Source organism: Lates calcarifer, linkage group LG4 (assembly GCF_001640805.2).
Source record: "Lates calcarifer isolate ASB-BC8 linkage group LG4, TLL_Latcal_v3, whole genome shotgun sequence".
Classification (NCBI taxonomy): Eukaryota; Metazoa; Chordata; class Actinopteri; family Centropomidae; genus Lates; species Lates calcarifer.
In genome coordinates, this window is record NC_066836.1 from 2,381,510 (window position 1) to 2,399,144 (window position 17,635).

At 39.6% G+C, this 17,635-nt stretch overlaps 6 non-coding genes across 6 annotated transcripts; 1 reads left to right on the forward strand and 5 right to left on the reverse strand.

The window, feature by feature from the left end:
- Window positions 1–9,180: 9,180 nt before the first annotated feature.
- On the reverse strand, window positions 9,181–9,262 carry trnas-uga (transfer RNA serine (anticodon UGA)). The gene has a single exon. It is a non-coding gene; the product is annotated as a tRNA-Ser (tRNA).
- Window positions 9,263–11,020: 1,758 nt separating this feature from the next.
- On the reverse strand, window positions 11,021–11,102 carry trnas-cga (transfer RNA serine (anticodon CGA)). The gene has a single exon. It is a non-coding gene; the product is annotated as a tRNA-Ser (tRNA).
- Window positions 11,103–11,385: 283 nt separating this feature from the next.
- Window positions 11,386–11,467, reverse strand: trnas-uga (transfer RNA serine (anticodon UGA)). Its single transcript has one exon. It is a non-coding gene; the product is annotated as a tRNA-Ser (tRNA).
- A 202-nt stretch (window positions 11,468–11,669) lies between these two features.
- On the reverse strand, window positions 11,670–11,751 carry trnas-uga (transfer RNA serine (anticodon UGA)). Its single transcript has one exon. It is a non-coding gene; the product is annotated as a tRNA-Ser (tRNA).
- Window positions 11,752–12,114: 363 nt separating this feature from the next.
- trnas-uga (transfer RNA serine (anticodon UGA)) lies at window positions 12,115–12,196 on the reverse strand. Its single transcript has one exon. It is a non-coding gene; the product is annotated as a tRNA-Ser (tRNA).
- Window positions 12,197–13,797: 1,601 nt separating this feature from the next.
- Window positions 13,798–13,879, forward strand: trnas-uga (transfer RNA serine (anticodon UGA)). Its single transcript has one exon. It is a non-coding gene; the product is annotated as a tRNA-Ser (tRNA).
- Window positions 13,880–17,635: the final 3,756 nt, after the last annotated feature.

The following is a 17,635-nucleotide window of genomic DNA, read 5'->3' on the forward strand; positions in this document are numbered from 1 at the left end:
CTAATGGAACCACCAGTGAGAGGCTGATTTAGCCCAAAAAATTAAAGACTTGTAGAAAAAGCAATAACACTGCTGGATCCTCAATACTTTCTGGCCTGTTAAACCTCTCTCCAACTTATATCAACTTTGTATGAGTTCCTCTTATCACAGAGTTTGACTGGTTAACCTGTCACTGGGAAAACACAGCAGACAAAACCAAGAACATACAGTGAATAACACCGATCATCTCATTACAATACAATGTCCTGCTGAGAAACCTTGGTTCCTGACATTCATCTGGACATGTGCCACCAACCTAAACATTGCTGTAGACCACGACAATAATCCCCATTGGCAGAGGCCTCCCCTAGCATGCCAACGCTTCCACCAAAACACAAAAGCCAGGTGAACGCCTTGGGCTCTTTGTCAGGTTTCTCAAATCATTTCAGATTTAATTAATTACCTTGGTCGGTGTATTGTCATCATAACTGATAGAAATGAAGGTCAGAACCAAGACTGTAGCCAGGATTTCAGCGACAGCAGATGTCCTGAATCTAAATTACAACCTCAGGATTTACTTTTTGACGACCAAAACACATGGAAATATCTGTGGGCGCACAGAGGTTATGATACCTGTTGAATAAAGCAGATGTCACATCCGAGTTTGTCTGGAAATCCCATCTTTCCCTCATGTTAATGTAGGGTTATTGGTGTCTCACTCTCTTCACTCTTCTGTCTTCTTCATGCTCCAGTTGGTGGTGGCTCTTCCATTTCCCTCCACAAGTTTGTTGTAGTCACCTTCCTTTCTTTTTTGTTCTTTTTATGTTTTGCAGCAGCAGGCAAACCATGAGGTGACTCGCTATCGCCACCAGCTGCTTTGGAGTGTTAGTGTCTTTGCTTTGACGTCAGAGGTCCGATCCTAATGCTCCCTTACATGTAATAATGTAATGTTAGAGTTCCCTGTTTATTAACCTTTTTTTAACACAGGGCATCACCTGGTAACCCTGTGTTTAACGTGACCACGCTATGATCTGTGGGTATTTCCAGCAAAGTCTGAAGAAAAGTCTTGGAGTTTGGACACTGGGACTAAGGAAGAACCTTTGACAGTATCTAATTTTAATTGATATTTTCTCATGAGAAAGAGAAATAATTAACTTTTTGTACATTAACAGACAAAGTCTCACTTTAAAGCTCAGAGCCTTTTCCACCAGTAACCTCCGGACATGATTTTATCTCAGATAATTTAGTAACTCAGTATGATTCAGCAGTTAATCTGTTGCTCGTGGGTTTGAAAATGCTGCTAACTACCAGCTGATGCCACAAAGCTCAGTGACTTTGTATCACTGATGCTGAATCACAAAGCATCTTCCTCTCCTCATGATGTCACAGCCACAACAGCCGCCTGCCTCCTAAAGCCGGCAGCAGGGTGGAGGCGGTTGGGGGGGGAGTCAGTCACTGTTCAGGGCTTCCCGCTGCAGAGCTGCACTCTGAGTCCTCCCTCAGCTTTTGTTTCAGACAGACAGAAGAGAAGAAGCAGCAGAGGACAAACTACCTGCTCCTGGAAAAATAATTAGAGAATTTAAAGGAAAGAAAAGAGGAAAGAAAAGAAGATTCTGGTGAATGGCACCGGTGCATGGGACCTGCAGCAGAAACATGGAGAGGTCAGACCGTGATATGAAGGGAAAGTCCAAGAGGAAGAGGAGGAGGAGGTGTAAAGGCAAAGGTTGGTACAACAGGCATGTTTGGTGGAGTTTATGTGGAGGATGCAGCAGATATAATACTGATACTCGTATTAATGCAGTGGCTTTACACTGACTTTATTATATCACATCTTTTTTTACAGATACGCATTAAATTATCCTCAATCAGAGACTTTTTTGCACTTAAACTTCCAGTGTAACAACTATAATATTGTTATGTAGGTTTAGTTTATGATATTAGGTTGACAACATTACCTCACACGACAATACACTCATCTGGCTGATTAATTTTTTCAAAGCAACTTGCAATATTCATTCAGCATTGTCATCAAACTGCAGCTCTTATCTGGTTTATATCACAAATGACGACTGAAGTCTTGTATTTTTTAAAGTAATTTAAGTGTTTATAGTAACTCTTACATTTGATGGGGTTTTGGAGTCATAATTTTATCTCGTTACCATGATGACGAACATTGTTTAACCTTAACAAAGTAATCGTTTTAGCTCAAACCAGGATCTTTCCCTAAACCAAACCAAACCTTTACCACTGCAGAGTCACGTCATAAAAAGGTTAGTTATTTATTTTTCAACAGTTTATCTGTGACATATCAAGAAACGCTCCTACAGATCGTATCAGATTGCATCAGAGGGACCGGGGCCAACAGCCAATATGGTCATTATTTCACAAATGAACTTTATCCTTGGTTTTTCAGGTTCAGGTTTTTCAGCAAATTATTTACTTGAAAACTGACAAAATGAATGAACAGTCATCAGAATTATTACTGATTACTTTTCTCTCTATCAGCTAATTGATCAAGTAACTCAATGTCTTACTCAGGTCTTACTTATTTTCTGCAAATTCATGCATTTACACATGAGTTTTCATTTTAATTATAAACCAAACTACTGGACAAACCAAAGTTTTGACCTGATGACCAATGTCACTGCACTTCATCCTGAGGAGAGTGTGTATTTTTTTATTTTTATATTTCACAACAATCCAATAGTTTTCCCCCGAATGAAAAATATCAACCTAATTGTAGAACAAAAAAAAAAGTCAGAAAAGCAGCAAAGTCATTAGGATACAACGTCTGGGGAACCATGAATGTTTGTACAGAATGTCACAGCAGTTCATCCAGAATGATGATATTTCAGTCTGCAGATTCCTGCCTCTATAATGGATAAGACTGAGAGAAACCTCAGGTATCATCAGCTCAATTATAATATACAACAACCTAAAATATAATTACAAGGTATCAGGATTACTATATTCACCTCAGGTCTTCATGTGGACCCAGAGATAAATGATAAAATCAGACCAAACAGGCCAACACAAGTAGATCAGAGGTTGAACTGGTGCAACAAAATCTTATAAACCTGAAAAAGACGGTACATTTGACTCTCTGTTTACTCCGTATCATGCAATATGTGTCATGTATGAGCATAAATGTAATGATGTGGGCTCTGGTAATCATAATTACAGTCGTCTGGGCAACAGGTCAGCCTTTTAGGATTAAACTGGCATTGTTCTCCACATGCTAATCCTGGGTAAATGCGGCAGATTACTCCATGATGGCTTTTGTATTAAGTCCAATGGTTATTCAAAGTGTGCTAAGCCTATTCCACTTTCATTAATGACCCATTGGCCTTTTTTGTACATCAGCGCTGGAGTGAAAGCTTCCAGAAAATCATAATTCAACTTAGCTCCTCAAATCCCACTATTTTAGGACCAGAATGCACTTAGCTAATGCTTCCACTGTATCCAGCTACGAGTGGAACATTTTCATGCCAGCTGTCATTTCAGAAACAGAAGGTGGCATCTTTTTTCTCAAATGTTTACAGTGAAGCTCAGTGAGTGCACAGCAGGAGGGAAACTTACGTTCTGTACTCGCTCTTTACCCGACAGGAATTCAACAGCGTTTGAGTTTTTCTGTGGTTTTTGGAGACTGTGAGTTTTTAGACAGCTGTCAGCCAAAGAAAAATCAGTCACTTCTTCATCACATGAAGAGAACTCCACCTCCATGAAGGTGATTATTCAATTACTTGTACTTTCCATCATGAAAATATCCAGTTTAACTTAATCATTGCATGTCATTTTAGCCTTAAAGGTCCTTCATTACTGTGAGAGATTTTCTCTAATGCAACCCTCCAGCAACAGTAACCTTAAAGGAATCAGAATCTTGGTTCAGCATGTTGAAAAATATGCTCTTTTCCTCTCACTTTCTGAAAATAGATGGGCAAAGTTAATAGCCTAGCTTAGCATAAAGACTGGAAGTTTAGGGAAACAGCTAACAACACCTGACTGCTGACAGCACATGACTCCAGCTTTCATTTTTACATTTCTGTTTGTGTACAAATAAAAACAAACTACATGTAATGTGTTAATTTCTGCACTTCAGAGGTTTTGGTATATTTTTATGATCTGGACAGAGCTAGGCTAGCCGTTTCCCCCAGCTTTCAGTCTCTATGCTAAGCTAGGCTAACACAGACTACCATAGAGACATCAGAGTATCTCAGAGTACCAGTACCTAAATTTTGAAAGGGTTCAGTAATCTGGGGAGATGTAGTAGAATGATGTTGGTTATGATTCGATAAAAGTGAAGTTAAGCAAAAGAAAAGAAAAGTAGAGGCCAGAGATGAGTAAAACTTGAGCACTGATTTGATCATTTCTCTTTTGGCCTCTTCTCTCTGGGAGTTGTATATCTACTTGTAAAATATGACATGCATGGATGCACAGAAGTGGCACAGTACGGGAAAGAAAGAATCTTCTTAATAATTTACTGGAAAATCACCAAACCTGAGCCTGGAGCTTTACACAACAAAACAACTCAGTTAGCAGAACACTACAATTAAACATCTCGTTAAAATGGAGTTAAATTTGGTGGAAAATTGACGGTTTTCTAGTCATGCAGGTTTAATATAACAACATTTCAGTGTTAAACACAGGTCTTGGTTTATATTGACGTAAAGTCTTAGAAATGCTAAAAAAAAGCAAACAGTGAGAAACCTTATTTTAGCTCCTTTGTAACAGAAAAGTAAAATTCCCTCTCCTTTCTAAGGATTACAGGACAAAGTCTATTGAGAACATAATGAAATTACTTTGTTAATAAGGATTTCTCTCTGTGCACAGACGACAGGATGAAGTTAGTTGTGGGATTTTCAGTAAAAAATAAATGACCGTTTTGCTATAAAATCCTCTTCTGCCGGCTTTTCAGTCAAATTAACAAACTGTCATTTGTTGGCTGTAAAATCTCGTCGGAGAAATGATTTGATTGTCCTGCTTTTAGCGTGGGATTATGATTCTCCAACATGGAACAAACAGCTGCTGCCTGTGATGAGTCTGTCGGTATAGTTTTCTGATGATGTGTCATGCGTTCGGACATATCTGTATATTGGATGCATTTTGGATAAGTGAGCTCCATCGTGCAGTCAAACTTAGTGGGGCATGTCAGTGTGCAATTTCACTGATGGATTCTGCAATCTCCACACTTCTCTGGGGCTCTGGCTTCATGAAAACATTAGCAATATGGTTTGTGTGCCCATTTAACTTAATTGCAGGGATGCTCAGCGGGTAAAGTGTGGTATACTGACTCTGCAAGGGTTAGGGGTCCCATTTCTTAGGAAGCTCGGTGTGAAGGGAACTGATACTAACGCTGACAAGGTCTGAGTTTTGATCCCCACCGGGCCTGTGGAAAGTTTACAGTAAATCGGCAGATTTTCTGCTTTCTCATAGTGTTTGGATCGACTTTTCTTGCTTTTATTGTTTGTTTCCTTTCCCTCAGCAGTATGAAATAAAGTAAAAACAGAAAAAAAACAAGCGTGAATGAAATTGTACAAGCTGAACTGCAGATCCTCCTTTTAAGAACTCAAGTTTTAAAAATTCCTTATATTACCTAGTCTGATGCTTTGGGGGATGTAAATAGGAAGGATGTTGCCATGGGTCCAGCGAGTTTACCTCTGGGCTACAACCAGAATCTTGGTTTTTGAATCATTCTTTGTTTACAGTTTGACACCATTAAAAATATGCTGAATTAGCTATTAGTTGTTCCTGTTGTCAGCGTACTCTTGGGTGTGCAGACAACTGTCTGGATTAATTTGATACCAATGAAAACAAAAACCTGATAATTCTCAGGCAGGTTCTGCAGTTATAAGGAGCGTCCTTTAACTATGATTTCTAAGCAGTTATACAGACATTTGTTCAAGATGCTGACAGAGTTATGACTCTGAGAAGAGTGTGATTTCTGACCTAAACTCAGGCCTCTGCTGCCAAGACGTTGTTTTGTTACAGGTCATCTGTGTAAAAGATTCCTTCACTCACCTCTCATGTATGTTGTGGTGCAAAAAAAAGTATTATAACCTACCTGTGTTGGGTTTTCTATTGTTGTCACCCTGTTCTGACTTTTCTAAACTTGCCTAAACAGCTGCTCTTCTACAGATGCAGACTCGGCAGACAACACGATAATCTGTTTGGATAAGGGTCTTTTTTATGTCTCGTCAGTCTGAGATGTTTTTAGGAAAATTGCAGTAAATTCTCTTTAATGGTCCTCTCATTACTTTTGTTTTGGCCTGAGCTATCACAGCGAGAGATCCATATACTAAACACACACATGCAGCCTACACATGCTCACACACACAGTGAATAATGACCTTGCATTTGAAAAACAAACCAGAACTTGAATCATCAGCTTTGATCAGAGAGGCTTCACACAGACTGAGAAGTAGCATTAAGAAAATCACATGAAACGACAACATGATTAAACTCATTCAATTAGTTGATGTATCTAACATGGACGCCTCACGTCAGCTCCGATCTGTCATCCAACATAATTAAACCCAAATTTATTGGACATGGTATTGTACTGTGCATAAGATTTTTAACCTTCACATGACTGACCGCAACCCTACAGCAATTCTGAATTGTCTGCTGAGGGAAAAAGGCAGAAGTAGGTGACATTACGTTTCTGCTCAAAGTGGTGTCACATGAGCAAACACCCAAATGTTGAATATTAAACCGTTTAAGTTAAAAAAAAAAAAAAAAGTCTGAATGCATCACTTTCATTGTATGAGAATATTTGGCGACCTGGCTCTATGGATCAGGTGAAATGTTTTGTCAACTGTGGGATGCATTTCAAAGATGTTTGGTTTGAATGTTCATGTTCCCCACATGATAAGACCTTATGCACCACCATGAGGCTCAGTCTTTAAAACTATAGAATCATTTGTCATTAAATTAAATACAGATATTCATGGTGTCCAGAGGTTGAATCCTATTTACTTTGGTGATTTCCTGACTGTAACTCCAACTGTGCCTTAGGATTGACTCTATGGGTGGCACTGACTTAAATATCTTAACAACTATTGGATGGATCGCTCCTCCAACGGTCTCCAGAGGACGAATCCCTCTGTTTTTTCTGCACCAACATGAGGTTTTCAGTGTAATGTTTTACCAATTGTGGTATGGGATGCATTTCAATGACATTTGGATCAGACACCCATGTTCCTCTCCTGAGGCTCGGTCTTTAGGGTCAGTTGTCATTAAATTTAGTACAGACATTCGTGGTACCCAGAGGACGAATCTCACTGACTTTGGTGAGTCACTGTCTTTACCTCCAGGTTTGCCTTGCAATTGACATCTGTGGTTTTTAGAGAAATGTTTCAGGAGTTGTGGGATACATGTCCCATCAAGATGACTTGAAATAACCCTGGTGTTTTTCTTAACACCAGCATGTTAGCATTGTCATTGTTAGCTTGCAAGTTAGCATGTAGCTCAAACAGTACAGCCTGAGTACAGCCTCACAGAGCTGTTAACATGACTGTAGACACTTGTTACATACTTTTATTGCCAAATTTAAACAAATACCATTTTGTTGGTTACTGTAAGATTAAATTTAATCACTTACATAGCTTTGCTCTGATGCTAATCGGAATCAAAAAAACAAAAAACAAACCATTAATTCACCAACAACAGAGTTCACAGTTAGAGAGACAAATGAAACCCAATCTTTCAAACTGATAAAGTGACAGTAAAGCAGCAGGCGAGGGCATTAAAAGTTGAAATGAGGCCATTGTCAGCAGTCAACAGCCTGCCATAGATTATCGCTGTCATTGTTATTATCTCTCATTGCAATTTCATTGCACATTACCATATGTTTCAGGCAATAATTTCATCACTCATTTCCAAATAATGATCATCAGCCCGTTGATTTGAAAGCAGACGTTTAGCTTTGGTTGGCTTTGTTGCTTGAATGTGATGCTCTGAACTAAATTTAGGCTTTGACTGAGAGAGGCTTTGTAGTTCTCTCTGCGTGGGAAAGAAAACGATATTTGACTTGGATCTGTAGTGAAATAACAAACACTCAAGTGCAACAATTACAGAAAAGACAATGAATACATCAAAGCATGCAAATAGAGTGAATTTGCAAATGTGGTTGAGTGCTGTTTTCCAAAATCAGTTTAGATTTTAGAGAAAATGTGACACAAATTGTGTTTTTCCTGGCTGCCAGAACCTCACAGTAAAAACCGAGCAGATGTGGATGAAAAACATTTCATTAGGATACTCAGATGGTGTCTAACATTTTCCTCTACAGATGCACTCAGGCTGTCACTGCCTGTTTACCTGCCCTATTTTAAAAAATAAAAATAAAAACTTTCAGTAATGCAGTAATTTCACTGCCCTCTCTGGCTGAAAGAGTCGCTGGATCATGTGCAAACAAAATGCACACGATGGCCTTTAAAACTGTATAATTATTAATCTTTTTTTTGCCAAATCATCTCCTCCAACTCTGTAATCTGTATGTAGACTGACATCTTTTAATCACCTTGCACCTACATTTGAGCAAATATCTGACTAGTGTCGTGACACATCGTTACTGTTGTGTAAAAGTTATGGTCAGAATGTGTTGGTATTTTAGCTTCATTATGTTTACGACAATATGATACAATGTGATTGTGAGTTATGAGCTCATAAAACAAGAAACTAACCTTCTCAGAACATTTACACAGTCATTTCAGGGGAACATATACTGTGGAGTAAATGTAAGATTTGTTTCGAGCTGCAGTTTTATAATTTTCACATCAAGTAACATGTTCAATATTTTCTCGAGTAATTGTTTTATTTGGGTTGTCTAAGAAATGTGAGAAAGTAGTGAAAAAGGCCTTAGTCCCACCAACAGGCCACAAGCCAAATATATTCAGTTTAAAGGACCCTAATCCTTCCATCTGAGCAAATGTTAGACATTTTGGCTTTAAAAAAAGCAGATAGCAGGAGGAGGTACAGGTAAACTAGGAGTTAGCATGGAGCTAATGATCACAAAGGAACAAACAGATTAGCAAGGTGGCAGTTTTGTGTGAGTCTGGTAAAGACTGGAGGAAACAGCCTGCGGTTATTTGTAGAGTTGGACACACACACACTCGAGGGTGGAGACAAACACACTGGGACAGTGAAAGGAAAACTCTGAGTTTGTCATATTAGATTCAGTTTTAGTTCCTTGTAAAACTTCTTCGCTGTGAGCAGGGTTCGAACCTGCGCGGGGAATCCCCATTGGATTTCAAGTCCAACGCCTTAACCACTCGGCCATCACAGCTGCCTACAGCAAACACACTAACAGTAAAGAATCACTGGTTTGATAACAGCAGAAGAAACTAAATGAATTCAAAAACATTTTCTGATGCAACACAATCTTCCCTCAAGCATCAACTCTCCAACAGTTTGTTACGAGGTTGTTTCACTCGAGCTGTTGTCATGATTTCCATTTTCTGTTCCTTTATATTTGTGCTCTACTACATTTCATATTATAATTTTTACTCCACTGTATTTATTTAATACCTGTAGTTACTGGATTCTTTACAGATTCTTATTAATGTCACAAAAAATAATCAACAAATAATGATGTATTGTTATAGGTTAAGATAAAGCTTCATTGATGCAAAAGGGCAAATTCCCAAGTTCCCCAGCAGTAAATAAAGAAGTTCATGTCTGTGCACATATTTGTGAAAGGGTGTGAACAATACACATTATGGTCAAATGTCTGTGTGCTCATCAACTTAGTCGAATGTGCTGTCAGCAGTTTGCGCTCTCTACGCCCACTCACCTGCAGAGAGCTGATCAAAGCTTGAGTGTGGCATTATCAGAGCATATTTTCTCAGAGATGAAAGATGAAAAGAATCAGAGGGAAGGTTTTGCTTGTTTATGTTGAGTTAGGAAACTATAGACCAGATTTCTTCACATCCTTTTTGAGCTGAAAAGCAGTTGATTTATTACATTTTTTTTTTTACTTCGTGCATCTTCTCCTTGCAACAAAGAATTAGGTCATGTGTTGGCTCAGCTCCACTACAAAGACTTTTTGTTACTTCTCTTAGATTGACTCCAAAATGAACGTCAACAGGATTTTAAGGAGGATCTTTTGAAAATCCAATCCATCATTCAGTCTGAATTACAGTCATCATTGAGTTTTCTCAGAAACTTCCATCAAAACAAATCTTAAGCAGTGTTTATTGAAAACAGAGGCTAATGAAAGCTTCTATACTCTCTGTCCACTACGTATTCAGCAGTTTATCAGTTCTGACTGCAACTTTCAGGTAAAATTGTTCATGTGCTTTATTGGTTCAGCTGCAGTTCAGGTTTCAGTTGAGATTACATTGAAACTTTTGGGAGGAAAGAGGCTCATGATATAACATAGTTAACGCTCTAAAAGTGAGAATATACAAAGTACTTGAATCTGAATGTGTTCAACATTTAAGACAGATGTGCAAATCAAACAAAAGGAGCAGTGGATTTACAGCCTTGAGGCTTCCTCGAGGCTGCTGTTTATTCGAATGAGAAATGAGAATCCCATTGACCAGATTTGAATAGCAGCTACATTCAAGTCAGTGGAAGCTCTGCGATCAGTTTCATGATTTGCTACAAACTCAAGATAGTAGACAGTGCTTTGTCTCTGTGGTTTCACACGCGTCACATAGAGAAACCAGCTGTGAGCCTCCAAAACCACATCAGTACAGACAAACACTGCTGTTTCTGTATTTTCCTGACTGTTCATGCATTTACCCACGCACACAGTCAGATTTATTTGTTCTGCTGTTTTATCAGCTCAATTGTTTGGCTGTTGTAATCTAGATTTCAAGACCTAACCAGGGATGGAGGACTGCAAATTAGCTTTAGCTTCAGACTGGATGACTGTAGATATTTCATCTGCTGCATTGTTTATCTGTATGTATGTGTGTGTTGGTAGACATGCAGTTATTTTTTGGTAGTTGTTGCACAGATCATGCATCAAGTAATCTAATACAGAGGAAGGCAGCTTTGAGGTATGTCATGGTTTGAAGCAAAGCATTGATATAAACATCGCTATGAGCAGGATTCGAACCTGCGCGGGGAAACCCCATTGGATTTCGAGTCCAACGCCTTAACCACTCGGCCATCACAGCTATATGTAGCAGGTCAGGTGCTGTGATTATGACAAGACACAAAGATTATGTCTTTAACTGAACTATCAGTCGAGATGATCAAGACAGAAAAAAATTCAGTTTTGGTCTCAAAACCTAAAAGAGATTGTTCAGGTTTTTTGGTGAATGATACAGATTTCTGATGGAGGAATGAATGGAGTCTCACTTTTTGGAGGATGTTGTTCTATCTATCACTGCAGCATTAAAGTCTGTACCATAAGGGAGTCTATTTAAACAGGACACTTTAAACATTAAAGTCGGCCTTCGCTGTGAGCAGGGTTTGAACCTGCGCGGGGAATCCCCATTGGATTTCAAGTCCAACGCCTTAACCACTCGGCCATCACAGCCATACATTTGTACTTCAGGTGTGAGTAGAGTCAAGACGATCAAGACACAGAGAAAAAAAAATCTTTTTTTTTTTTAGATGGTTTTGGCAGCGTCTAAGTCAAATCCGATGATAGAGGTTTCCGGTGGAGAAACCAGTGGAGCCATACTTTCGTTCATTACTGTCATTCTATCGCCACAGAACTAAAACTTTGAAGCTGTCTTCGCTGTGAGCAGGGTTTGAACCTGCGCTGAGAATCCCCATTGGATTTCAAGTCCAACGCCTTAACCACTCGGCCATCACAGCTGTGTGAAGACCACTCTGTACTTCTCTCTCCTAGAGGTGTTGCTCTTCATTGTACATGACAAAAGTGATGCAGGTTTTACCCCCACACCTGGCCAGTTGCTGGGTGGGGTCATTGTCAGCGAGAGTGATGGTTTCAAGAAGTCATAAAACTCAGATTCATTATTCCCATTAAGACATTGTGAGACAATCCAACAGAGTAGTATGACTGTTTAAGCTTGACGTCACTATGAGCAGAGTTTGAACCTGCACAGAGACTTTAAGGTTTATCCTTACTTTCTTTAGCAATACCTGAACTTTAGAGACTTAACACCGCCTAGAGTAATAGATAGGGTTAATTATTTACACACATTTAGAGTCTCTGATCGCTGTGAGCAGGGTTTGAACCTGCGCGGGGAATCCCCATTGGATTTCAAGTCCAACGCCTTAACCACTCGGCCATCACAGCTCTTGTGTGTTGACTTCATATTAATTTCTTAATACTCTGCTGCATTTGATCTATTTCTGTTGCCCAGTGTCAGCTATTTATGTTTTGGCAATTTCAAATGTCAAATTTTGGAAATTTTTTTTGTGAAGAAAAAGCACATGTAGAAACTGAACAGCCTCATCAGAGTGTAACACATGAATGCAGTCTTCAGTGTGAGCAGGGTTCAAACCTGCGCAGAAAACCCCCATTCAAGTCCAACACCTTAAACACTCAGCCATCACAGCCACAAACCAGAAACGTACCTATGATATCTACATCTAGAGGTGCTGATTCAAAGGAAAAGGCAACACAAACGTTGGTATATTTTTGAAGATATAAAGATGAGACTTGTGGGAAGTCCCAAAGAATTTAAATTTATTTAACACTGTGACAGTAGATATGTGATTGCAGCAAGAATCCAAAACCTTAAAATTAAACTGCTAGTTGTGAGAACTGTTAGAGAGTAGCCAGTGGTATTAAATATGTGTATGGTGTCGGATCAGACCAAGAAAACTAAACTGAACTGAAGGAAGGTTTTTACTGATTCAAGCTGCAAGGATCTTTGCTGCATCATGTCATTCCCATGAAGCATCAGGAAGGCTTTTTCCAACAGTTTGCATCGTTTAAATGTGGCTCTGAGCAGGCTTTCAACCTGTGTGGGGAGGCCCCATCGGATTTCTAACGTCGTAACCACTCCGCCATCACAGTTACGTTCTTGGGTAAGCTTAGGCCACCCAGGTCTTGTAATGGGTAATTTCTGTTTTCTATAGCAATGGCTGTAAGTTACGAAAAGATGAAACACCTCTCAATGCTCAGTCTCATTTCATCACCAGGAAAGTGAGTGATGTAATAAGTGAGAAAGGTCCAGGAAATCTGATCCAATAAGGAAATGATAAACCAAGCATCGTTATTAATACCGAGGCATTCGATGGAGAAATTATTAGAAAAAGTTTCCATATTTCTTTGCCCTTGAGGAAAGACAGTCCACATTACAAGTAAATGAAACCCGCTTGCCATTAATTACGCTTAGCAAATGAGATTATCCACAGCTGTCAGACCACACACACACACACACTCACACACACACACACACACACACACACACACACACACACACACTGGACAGCGAGCGGGTGCTTTTCGCTTCCCCCCTGCCATGCCTAATTTCATTATTCTATTAAATAAGGTTCATTAACAGTGGCTGGATGTAGAAACTCTGCTTCTAAGGTTTGATAAACACAAGCACTGTGGAATATGAAGCGACAAAAGCTTCCTGTTCTTATTTCTGCACGGCTCTTTTGTCGTCCAGTGACTTTGCAGTATTTTGGCTCAGACTAACTGTTCTGCAAAGTATTAATATCATCGCTTTTTGTTTTGCACTTTCTGCCACCAGTGATGCCTTTACTACAAGAGGGAAGTGAGAACTGCAGGTTGAAACAGTTTCTGGTTCAACAGGGTCTCCAGGTTCTGCTCACTGTGATGCATGACTTTAACACTTGTCTTGTCCATACAGTTCCTTCTAAATGAACACTACTTGGCCTTTCAGCTGCACTGTACTGTACAGAGGCACATCTACAACCACAGCTGTGATGGCCGAGTGGTTAAGGCGTTGGACTTGAAATCCAATGGGGTTTCCCCGCGCAGGTTCAAACCCTGCTCACAGCGATCATGCTTTAGGTGAACAGTGCTTTTCAGATTGCTTAAAGGTCATCAAAAGCTTTTCTGCATGGCCTGAACACATATGGATCAGTCACCTGGTTCACACTAATCATTAACACTGAAGGTGGTAGCGTCCTCAGTGTTGACAAAAAGAGTGAAAAGGCAGTGTTACTTTGTTCAATTCTATTATGAAACTAAGAGGAATGTGGAGATATGGCATATGTTTGGAGGATGCAGACGTGGCAGATATCTGTTCAGGTTTATGTCACAGCTCAGGGAATTTAAAGCTACAACTGACTGCAGCGTTTACATTCAAATACCTGGAAACTATTCATGTCCACTTCATGTGACAGTTAATATCTGACGAAGTGAATTTTCCAACTACATACACATTTCATCAGCCATATAAGATCAACTCTCTGGTTATCTTGGGAGTTTTTGACATGATGAGTTGAAGGGCAGCAGGAGAACACACCACAAACAAGGCGTTCATACTCTTAAACACTGCTATTCTCCATTTTTTCCCACTAATCCAAGATTGCACTTTACACTTACTTTAGGGTTAAATGTACCTACCTGTGTTGCAAAACAGCAGCTGCAATTTCATCCCTAAATTGATGCACAAACCCCATTTTGCAGATTTGCTTGTGATAGAGATTAGAGGTAGATTAAGCAAACAATTTGTCATGTTGGAACCTGGGTAACCTCTACTTAAATCAAGTGCAAAGTCTAATACTGCAATTCACAAATGGCTGAGTTAATGAAGTGCTACTCAGGAGAGAGTGTGTGTTTTCGTGTGTGTGTGAGGAGGAAATCAAGTGAGAGATGAATGAAGAAGTGAAGATGACAGAAAGTGTGGGAAGGCGCGAGGGTTTAGCCAACGTAACCCAAAGACAAACACAGTTATTATCTTTTTCGTCCTAAAATAAATGGCCCCATTAGCCGTGATGATGCAGGTCATTAAAACACCTCCAACCTGCACCTGCCCGCTGCCTTCAGAAGCTCCAGACTCACATCATTACATTCACATCCCATCTCACAGCTCTCGCTCATATCAACCCACCACTTAATGGCATCACACGCCTAATATAACTGCAAGGTGCAAGGTTAATGCAGAACAGTTTAGTCTGCACTCTTCATTATTCTAATGACTTTTACTTTGCATTGCAGTGCCCTCCAGAATCACCAGTCACTGCTGGGTAAAAACAGGCCAAACGGGCAGGAAGATTATCCACCAGGAAACATGTTTATTTCATTTTATAGCGATTATTTCAGAAGTAAAACAACTTATTTAATACCAACATGTGTTTTCTTCAGTTTAAAAGTGACTTGCTGAGTGGTGCAGTTCAAACAACTCATGTATTTTATAGCTTTATGTTTCTTGCACTGAAATATAAAATAATTGTTCCTGTGTGGTTGCCTAAAGATAAAATAAAAATGAATCATTTTAACCCAAAATACTACAGAATGTTGGGAAACAACTGCAGCTGGTAAATCAGTACATACAGATAATTACAGCCTTAACAATGAATAATGAAGTGTCTTAAAATTGCACATTATTTTAATGTTGATTCATAATATTTATGCTTTCAGCAGGCAGGCATTAATATTTTATAAATAGCAGATATCAAATATAATTGCCACTGCAGCCCATATTTCTCTGTGTTTATGTCTGCATGTGGTGTGTATTCAGCCCCACATGCACTGCTAAACAAAAGCTGTTAAATGGTGGTGGCAGGGCACCAGATAAATCCAAATGGGGATAAATGGGGTCACTGGTTTTTCAGGGGAGGGAGGTTGGAGGGGGGCAGCAACAGGGATCAGCAGATGATCAGTTACAGAGTTAGAGCTCTGGATGTTTTCCTGAAGCCGAATCCCAAACTCAGAAGATGTGGAAAACATAATAAGTTGTTGAATCTGGTTATCATCAATAACCAATTGTCCACGTCAAAGTCCGTCCACTAAAGTTCTTGTTTTGCCACTGACTCAGATTGTTATTCTAAGTGTCTGACAACATTAAGATAGAATTCCTAGATCCTTTTTATTCAACCAGATATGTCACTATATATCAGTACCAGACTCCACTGACAAAAACAGAAATTTTACTGACCAGAACACAGGAGCCGTCAGAAAAAGTATTCAGATCCTTTCCATAAATAAAAGTACCACACATCAGTTACCTAAAGTTGTGTTTTTCAGTGAATATTTTCCACCAGCTTTCTTGAATCATTAATAATGTCTCTCTGACTTTCTACCAATTCCTTTAAGCTCGCTTTAGTCTGAGAAGCCTTGAGTAATTCAGTGTTTCTGCAAACCGTCTTATCAAAACCTATCATGGCATTTTTGACAAAGCAACAGCAGCCTCAGGGTCGTCCTTCCAAAGAAAAGTGGACATTGGTGATGAAAGATGAAAACCACCACATTTTGGGAGACCAGGTTATGTGCAACAAAACACCATCACCACTTATCTGAAAACAGCAATCACACCGAGGACTTTGGTTTCCGTGAAACCTTCGAACTGCTCGACAAATCCGCTGAAATCAAACGAAAAACGATTGTGCTTGATTCAAAAACTGTGTGACCAGGTTAATAAGACAAAGCTCCTCATTCAGTTTAAGCCCCTCGACGCCTCTTGTCTGAAAACCTTGGTCCTTATCACCGACACCTTTCAATTACCCTGGCTGGCTCTGAGCTGATTTTCTGTTTGTTTTCACTCCGTCCATTTAGTGGGAACTCTAATGGCCCTCCAGGCCTCACACGTTTCATTCGCGCTATCGCCATAAGTGTGTTTACCTCAGTCCATTTCATTACTTTCACGGGTGGGAATGAATATAAAACTATGCAGCGTAGGCATCTAGAAACATGACTTGTAATTGGGCTCATTTAAGGAACACGTTGCGTCATGTTGTGGAGAAAATGCTTAATCATCTCATGCATTTATAATTCTGTTTTTCAGAACGAGGCAACATGTTATCAACCCTCATCAGCCCCATAAGACACTGGGAGACTGGAGCATCATCAGCTGAGGATGGAGACAATTCAAGTAAATCCTTTCTTTCTGTATTCTGCTGCCATGCAGAGACGACACCAAGACCAGGATAAACATTGCTGAGCATTTACATCTGTCAGTACAACATTATTTGGAAAACAATTTAATACCACAGAATTTCTAAGAGGCATGGTTGCTTTAGTGATCACCTGAATTTTGATCTACCTCCATGATGAGGTTTGTAGGTACAAAACTACTGGATTAAAAATTCTGTATAGTCATTCACATTCCCCTAACAATGAATTGTAAAAACTTCAGTGATCCCCTGACTCTCCAGTGAACTGATTTCTTAGCTGTCATCAAGAACAAACCTGACTTCCCCAGGTATATTTCACCCAGAGAATGCCAGTTCAAAGCCGCCTCTTGAAGTCTAAATAAGCTGGTTTCCACCGCCGAACATTTGACTAATGCTCAGGTCAGACACAGTGAGGGAAAGATTTGCTCCCTCTACCTAAACCAACACAGCTTCTTTTATCGTTTAAATAGGAAAGCCATGTGTCATTACTGACCTGCTGCATGCATAAGCAAATTTTCAGTAACCAACAACATGGTGCATGCAAACACATTCTGTGATTACCTGTGTAACCTGATTTCTCTGAGTAACCTCATTACTTAGGTGCGTGTAAAGACACTGAATGTATCCACTTTGGTTAATCACCAAATACACTCCGAACTAATGACATTCCCATCAGCCTTAGCTGTACTTTGTGTTA